This window comes from Physella acuta, unplaced genomic scaffold (genome assembly GCF_028476545.2).
Source record: "Physella acuta isolate Inbredline_101_S28 unplaced genomic scaffold, ASM2847654v3 ptg000029l, whole genome shotgun sequence".
In the NCBI taxonomy this organism is placed as follows: domain Eukaryota; kingdom Metazoa; phylum Mollusca; class Gastropoda; family Physidae; genus Physella; species Physella acuta.
In genome coordinates this window covers 83,298-92,500 of record NW_026731549.1, presented here as the reverse complement: position 1 = coordinate 92,500, position 9,203 = coordinate 83,298, and positions in this window count along the sequence as shown.

The window sequence follows — 9,203 nt, the reverse complement described above, 5'->3', positions numbered from 1 at the left end:
CAAAGTTCGTAGATGTTGCCTAGAGAATATTTGTTGGTAAGCAGAATATTTGTTGAAGAACGGCAACTCGTTTCAACTGTCTACATCGGAATTTTACTTGTTGTCTCCCATACATTTTGCATTTTATTGCTCCTTCTGCCTAAGAAAAAAACAACATATTTAAGTCAGAAATGTTGATTTTTGAAAATCTATTGTTTCTGAAACTACATTCAATTCTGAACATTTTTGTATAATCATTTAGCAAAATTTCGTATTGCTATCATTTTTTATAATTTTTTAATTAATGAGAGTAATGACGTAATTCACCTATATTAAGCAACATTTAGCAACAAAAAAATTTAAAACTAACTAAAATAGATGTTCTTATTGCTGAGTAAGAGGCTCCAGATGCAATTTATGTAACTGGGAGGTTTTAAAAATGACTTATTTGGTATACTTTTCGCTTTTTCTCGGTTTTTTTTTTTCAAATTTAGAATATTTTTCACTATTTAGCGTTTTTCTCAAAATGTTACTTTTCAACAAAATTGTACCAGTTAAATCACTATAACTCAAAAAGTACTTAAGGTATTTAGCTGAAATTTTGCACACATGTTTAATAAACACTGCTGGTAAAGTTGAACAAAAAGAATTTCTATATCTTTGAAAATTCACGTTTTATAAAATAAAAGCTGTCTACTCCCTACTTTTTGGAAATTTTTTAGGTCTCACATTTAAAAAATTTGGCTAAAATCCATTTTTTATTATTTTCTAATAGTTTTTGGTTCATCTTTTTTGGAATTGTGTATATTACACTATATGTTAAAGATTTGTGTTATTCTAACAAACAGAAGCTGTGTTATTGTGATTTCAATGAGAGCTAATTTTGAGCTATTTGACCCTAAAAATGACACTTTTTAGAAAATATTTTCACAAAAACATAACTTTTTAGTGATTTTTTTTATTATTTTTTTCATATACTATGTTAGCTACAACTTCCTTATCACTCAAAAAAGTCCTAACACCTAAAGTTCAATTTGGGGGTTTAACCTGCCCTTAATCAAAATGATGATCATGGTGTTCAAGCAACAACTCTCAAACTTAAACAAATTACTAATTATTATTTCATATCATAAAAACACATAGTGTCTCTAAACGTTAAATAAAGTTGTAGAGTATTAAAACTAACACTATGAAATGGAAGGTAACTCGTGGTATCAAAATCGGGTTATCTAACCTTGCATCGGTTGCTGTGTGAAGTAAGCCATCGACGGGTAGCTTTCGCCGATTGGAGTGTCAATTTCCATAAATTTACCTGTTAACAAATATAATGCTCAAAAACCAAAGGAGACATCTTGAAAAATATAATGAATTTTTTGTATCACTAAAAATCATTTCTCAACATATTCCAACACATCCGCAGACACCAACTTTTTAGACGGACACACGACGTGTCTAGTCAAAGCCGGACACCAACTTTTTAGACGGACACACGTCTAGTCAAAGCCGGACACCAACTTTTTAGACGGACACACGACGTACCTAGTCAAAGCCGGACACCAACTTTTTAGACGGACACACGACGTGTCTGGTCATAGCCGGACACCAACTTTTTAGACGGACACACGACGTGCCTAGTCAATGCCGGACACCAACTTTTTAGACGGACACACGTCTAGTCAAAGCCGGACACCAACTTTTTAGACGGACACACGTCTAGTCAAAGCCGGACACCAACTTTTTAGACGGACACACGTCTAGTCAAAGCCGGACACCAACTTTTTAGACGGACACACGTCTAGTCAAAGCCGGACACCAACTTTTTAGACGGACACACGACGTGTCTAGTCAAAGCCGGACACCAACTTTTTAGACGGACACACGACGAGCCTAGTCAATGCCGGACACCAACTTTTTAGACGGACACACGACGTGCCTAGTCAAAGCCGGACACCAACTTTTTAGACGGACACACGACGTCTCTGATCAAAGCCGGACACCAACTTTTTAGACGGACACACGTCTAGTCAAAGCCGGACACCAACTTTTTAGACGGACACACGACGTGCCTAGTCAAAGCCGGACACCAACTTTTTAGACGGACACACGACGTGCCTAGTCAAAGCCGGACACCAACTTTTTAGACGGACGTACTAGCAGGGAAGGGCCCCCTGGAAGTTTTCTAGGTGGGCACTTTGGAATTGTAGAGTATTAATCTAATCAGTGGTTTAAAAAAATGGTTTGTATTTAACAATCTTACAATTCCTCCACACAAACGAGTAAAATTCAGGTCCTGGTGAAGAACAAATACGTCAAATTTAGATCCGTGGTTGAGTAGGCCTACCCTTTTTTAAATTTTCCATTCCTGTTGGACATAGCCAGTCCACACCTGTATACTATGCATACTGTCTAGAATTGGTTTCCAATAAAGATCTTTAAATTATAATCTAACCCTAACTATATATAAATACACATGTAATTACTTTTCCACAATTGATATTTTAACCAATTTGGATCTGGCAGTAACGCTTGTATAATACAATGGCATTGTTTAGAAAAAAAAGTGACTTAAAAGATATATATTTATGAATATATATATATATATATATATATATATATATATATATATATATATATATATATATATATATATATATATATATAATGTCGATCCTCCTGAAGATTTATTTATTGTTATTATTTGACCCCTGTTATCAAAATGTTTGACAGCCAGGACGTATGCTCAAGTAAATCATCAAACTTTAAATCATATTCTTATGGCTGTTTGTCTTGTTATCCGACTTCCGGGTCGATTATCTTGACGTTGTGTGTATCTCTGTGTGGGTGGTTTTTTTATAGGTCGTGTGTCTGTGTGTACCTTTGTGTGGGTGGTTTTTTTATAGGTCGTGTGTCTGTGTGTATTTTTGTGAGGGTGGTTTTTTTTATAGGTCGTGTGTCTGTGTGTATTTTTGTGTGGGTGGTTTTTATAGGTCGTGTGTCTGTGTGTATTTTTGTGTGGGTGGTTTTTTTATAGGTCGTGTGTCTGTGTGTATTTTTGTGTGGGTGGTTTTTATAGGTCGTGTGTCTGTGTGTATTTTTGTGTGGGTGGTTTTTTATATGTCATGTGTCTGTGTGTAATTTTGTGTGGGTGGTTTTCTGAAGGTCATGTGTCTGTGTGTAGTTTTACGTGGGTCGCTGTCTGTACATTGTTTTTCTGTGTTACTGGTGATGGGTAAATGAATAAATAACATAATTTAATATTAATTTAATAATCTTAAAGTGTGATGTTAAATGTATGTCCAAATTACCAGTTATCACCAGTTTATCAGCAAAAACAACCCAGCCTATCAACATTCACCAGCAGTGTATCAACAGTTACCAACAGTTTATCAACAGAAGTCTTTATTGGATCTAGAATACATTTACAAACTTCTTTCTGTAATTATCAACTATTCTTACTCAGTGGCGGAACTAGAAAAAAATGGCCCCCCCGCAAAAATTTTTTTTAGGCCCCTATATATATATATATCTATATATATATATATATATATATATATATATATATATATATATATATATATATATATATATATATATATATATATATATATATATATATATATATGTATGTATATATATATATATATATATATATATATATATATATATATATATATATATATATATATATATATATATATATATATATATATCGGGTGCAGTGGCGTAGCGAGGTCGGGTGTCACCCGGTGCGGCACTTAATGGTGTCACCCCCCCCCCCAGAAAGAAATTAATTTTATATAATTTATATAGAAAATATATACTTTTAACAGTGCCCGCCCCCCCCCCCCCCCCCCCCTCCGAAAATTTCAAGCGCCCCCCCCCCCGAAGAGAAACGTCTGGAAGAAACACTGCCAAAGACCCACCCCATATTATAACCGAATATAACCCCTCCCCGTTACGGGCTAAACATGAAATTAAACATTAATACATTCAAAGGTGATATAGATCTTTTGGTTGTTTTTAGCCTTAAAAGCTAGATCATTGTATCCTAAATTTGATTAACTTTAATGTATTTAGTGTTAATAACTAATGTTCAATTAATACGTGTACTAATTATAAAACAATTAATAATATAAAGACGAGCCTTACCTTCCTTGTTGTGTGAATTAGACTCGTCAACAAAATACTTCATCAGGTAAATGAACAACTACTGACTAGTGTCTTTAACAAAATGTGCAGAAGTGGTCAGTTTACAGTTCAGTAGTTCATAGACGGTTCGTTAATCTATGCATTACATCTTATTGTAAGAGTAAGGGTGTGGTGAGGGGTAGAGGTGAGGGGTAGGGGTGAGAGGGGGGTGAGGGGGGAGGGGTGAGAGTTGGGAAGGTTCAAGGGAAGGGGACAAGAAAGTGCCGATAAACATCTACATCAATAGTGCCGACTTTTTCCGGTCGTCTAGAAGACCAGAATAGTCGCCGCAACATTTCCCCAGCCCGATTTCAAAGCGTGCCGGCAAAAACTTCAGATGCTTCGCTAAAGGGAGATAACTTAAACTTTCACAAGTTTATTGATACAGTGTTGTTAAAGTAAAAATGAACGCAATTATAAATGTATGACATCGAAATAAATAATTATATTTTTTGTAGAGTCCAGGCCAGTAGTTTAAACACACAATCATATATATATATATATACATATATATATATATATATATATATATATATATATATATATATATATATATATATATATATATATATATATAATAATGTAAACAATATAACAATCCTTTTTTGTTCTCCTAATCGACGCCACTAAAAGTAAAAAGGTAGGCTACGTCTTTGAAGTTGTCTATATGTCTGGCGGTCTCTCGAGCTATAGTCTGTGCATTTTTCTCAAAGACGTTTGCCGACTATCGTGTTTTTTTGTAACTGTAGAAGAAAGATAACTCAACCTCCACCTAATTTAAAAAAAAAATTAATTTAAAATTTTTTTTTTTTTTTACATTTTTTTAAAAAAATAATTTAGCCAGGATTTTTGGACCCCCATCGGTCTGCCCCCCCCCCCCGCATTGCGGTGTCTGGCGGCACTGTTGTTCCGCCCCTGCGTCTTTGAAGTTGTCTATATGTCTGGCGGTCTCTCGAGCTATATTCTGTACATTTTTTTCAAAGACGTTTGCCGACTATCGTGTTTTTTTGTAACTGTAGAAGAAAGATAACTCGACCTCCACCTTTTTTTTTTTTTTTTTTTTTTAAATTTTTTATTTTAAATTTTTTTTTTAAATAATTTAGCCGGGATTTTTGGGGCCCCATTCGGTCTGGGCCCCCCCCCGCATTGCGGGGTCTGGCGGCACTGTAGTTCCGCCCCTGTTCTTACTTTAACAACTATATCATAACCACGTACCTACTCCATGTTCGCTTAAAACCATTGCGCCTAATCCATGTTCGCCTAAAACCATTACACACAACCTATGTTCGCCTAAATCAATTACACCTAATCCATGTTCGCCTACGGCCTTTACACCAAATAACCTCTGTGCCCTAAAAATATCATTATCTATCCCCCGACATGCTTTTATCATTCTTTTATTAAAGCAATAAATTATCACACAAGTTGAAATACAATAAAATAGTTTTATCTCTACAAGATAAAATACACGGTAAACACGCTTAAGAGGTGGTATTTTCCCACGTTTTCTTTAAATTGCTTTCGTCTCTGTCTTTCCGATCAAATCTTGCGATGGAAATTTCTGGCACTTCCCAGTTAGCTAGCGCGCTGAAATTTTCAGGGAAGCTTTGTTTTGGATGACAATAGAATATTCAATTGTTATTATTACTAAATTGATCCATGGAAACATTTTATTGAGCATTTTAGACCGCTATATAATCTATATATATATAATTCTCCTCTGCGAGCCGTTAGAAAACAAGCTGCAAGCGCCTCCTTACAGTCCCCTCTCTTTCTCTCTATCACTATCACTACCACCCTACCCCACCCCCACATGGTCTGCTGAGCTGTGGTCACGTTAATGTTTACAAACCGTACAGCCAGGTTTAGTGACGGCTATTAGGGGCAGATAATTAAGTTTGAACCGACTTTAAACTTACAGGAGGTAACTAAGAGGAGGCTGCTTTCACGGGGGGGGGGTGTAGGGTCGGGGTTAGGGGAAAGGAGGGGGGTTAGTGTTTTAAAGCAAATATTTTCAGTGGCAGCATTGGTACTGTCGAATTCACAAATTATGAATTACTGAAAGTAGAAAATAAATCAACTAAATAGCGGCGTATGATACGCCGCGGGTCGGCTCGTTGTAGTAAAAACGTGGGGAAAAAGGGACATAACCCAGTAACTGTAATTTGTGTACAAACAACCGTAACAACTGGTGGCCAGTATGGGGGAGACGATATGGTCGAGTGGTTGGGCACACGATTGCTATCCCACTCGACACGGGTTCAAATCTATGTGTTCTAGTCAGTAACGTATTCACACAACGTGTTTTTTACGAGTTGTCTTTTTACGAGTTGTCTTTTTACGAGTTGTCTTCGTTTACCCAAAAAAAAGTGAAAAGATAAAATCGATAGCAAGATTTTAATGCAAACATACAGACAATGACTAAAAAGTAGAAAATAATAATCATTAAAAAAGTTTTTAAAAACTCACGTTTTCTGATTGAACTAAAAAGTAGAAAATAAATGCTATACATCACAATAATGCAAGCGATCACTCTACTATAAGCGATCAAAAACGTGGGGCGCCGTGATTTTCTTACAGTTTCTAATACTGTTGACTCTCTACAAGCTCCCTAATAAAAGTCAATAGTATTATCTAATCAATAGTAATATAACTTTTACTTCGGCGCCCCACGTTTTTCATCGCTTATAGTAGAGTGATCGCTTGCATTATTGTGATGTATAGCATTTATTTTCTACTTTTTAGTTCAATCAGAAAACGTGGGTTTTTTTTTTAACTTTTTTACAAGCTTTTATTTAACTCACTTCCTCTGTCTGTCTGTCTTGACGGAAACGCAGGAGTGAAAATTCGGACAGTTCTACTTGACCGATACGATTCACCGTTGGCACGTGGGTCAAGACATGAAGACAATGCAATCTGAAACTAAATTTGACTTAATTGGATGCCTAATTAATTTTTTATGAATTAATTAAAATTTGGACCGAATTAGTAGGCATGTCTAGCCAACCACACCACACGCGTCATCAATAGCTGCGCCATCACGACCACGTAATGGCTGCGTTCAAAAACCATTGCGCGCCTACTGAACGTGATATTCAGTAGGCGCGCAATGGTTTTTAGTCATGTAACTCTATTGTAGATAAAACATGTAAAGTACTGAAAAAAAATTCATAAAAAACGTTTTAATAACAAGCTTTTATGTAATGATGCACTAAAAAGTAGAAAATAAATTATAGACTACTATTTAAATAACTATAAAGAAAAGCGTGGGTGTCTTCCTTAACATTAGTAAAGGTATCCAATAGATACTAAAGTGACCCACGCTTTTCTTTATAGTTATTTAAATAGTAGTCTATAATTTATTTTCTACTTTTTAGTGCATCATTACATAAAAGCTTGTTATTAAAACGTTTTTTATGAATTTTTTTAATGATTATTATGTTTAAATATAAAGTGGGAAAATGTATAGTCTATTATAGAAAGATATAGACACCGCTCCTGCAAAACCAAACTGATCCAACAACAATTTTAAAAAGTGTTCACAACAAAACTTCATTTTTTACAAGCTTTTATTTAACTCACTTCCTCGTCAGTCTGTCGTCAGACTAGATCAAAACGCCGGAACGAAATTGCAGGCACTTCTACTTGACAGATACGGTTCGTAATTGGTACGTGGGTCAAGACATGAAGACAATGCATTGTGACATTAAATTTGACTTAATTGGATGCCTAATTAATTTTTTATGAATTAATAAAAATTTGGACCGAATTAGTAGGCAGTTCTATCCACACGCGTCATCACAGCCGTGTTGGGCGTGGAGCGAGGGGGGGGGCCTCTACGACAAAAGCGCGTCAATAAGCGCGCGATGGTTTTTAGTCGGGTCAGCAGTCTAGTTCTTTACCACTAGACTACGCCATCCCATAATATTTTACTGAAACTTTAGCTATAAACTTGACAATGGTTTTTAGTCATGTAACTATTGTAAATAAAACATGCAAAGTACTGAAAAAAATCATTAAAAAAAGTTTTAATAACAAGCTTTTATGTAATAATGCACTAAAAAGTAAAAAATAAATTATACACTACTATTTAAATAACTATAATAAAGAAAAGCGTTGGTCTCATCCTAAATATTAGCCACTACTATTTAAATTATTATAAAGAAAAGCGTGGGTCACTTTAATATCTATTGGATACCTTTACTAATATTTAGGAAGAGACCCACGCTTTTCTTTATAGTTATTTAAATAGTAGTGTATAATTTAATTTTTTTAGCGCAATTTCCATTCTGGAGAATTGCGTTTATTAACTCGTCATTTCTGGGAATGGATGGATGGATGAATGTATGGATGAATGTGTGTCCGGGCTTTAAGTCGTATCTCCTCCTCAACGAAGCAATATCGATGACTAGTTCCAAAAGCAATTATGTTAAACAAGTTACGAGAATGAGCATAGGCCATAAAAATTCCGGGTTTCTTTCATGCATTTCCCGGAAAAGCCAAAAAACCTCGAAAAAAATCAGTTTTTGGCCCATATCTCGGCAACCAGACCACTTAGCGACTTGAAACATGTACCAATCTATTCCAGTCATAATTTAGAACAATATTGCCGAAGAAAGTTTTCAAAAATATCCTCTCGTTCGGTCACAAATTTTAAAATTACATAAACACCTACAAACCGATTGTTCTTCTAGCTTGAACGCACCCCACCATTATACGTCAGAGCTATTTTTAGATAACATAAGGAAATTGCGCACAAATGTCACTAGACTTTTTTAATTAACTTGTTTCTCCTTTTTAGTGCATTATTACATAAAAGCTTGTTATTAAAACGTTTTTTTTTTATGATTTTATTTTTATTTCTCCTAACATTTGTATTTGACGAAATAAAAATACTGTGCATTAATTTAATGGGGAGATATACGGCCACGAAGTATTTACACTTAATGTCTGGGTGGATTAAGAACAAAATTAATGTATAAATCTTGAAAACAATGGAAAGTGGAGTTAGAACTGTCTGGTTCTGTGTTAGCGAT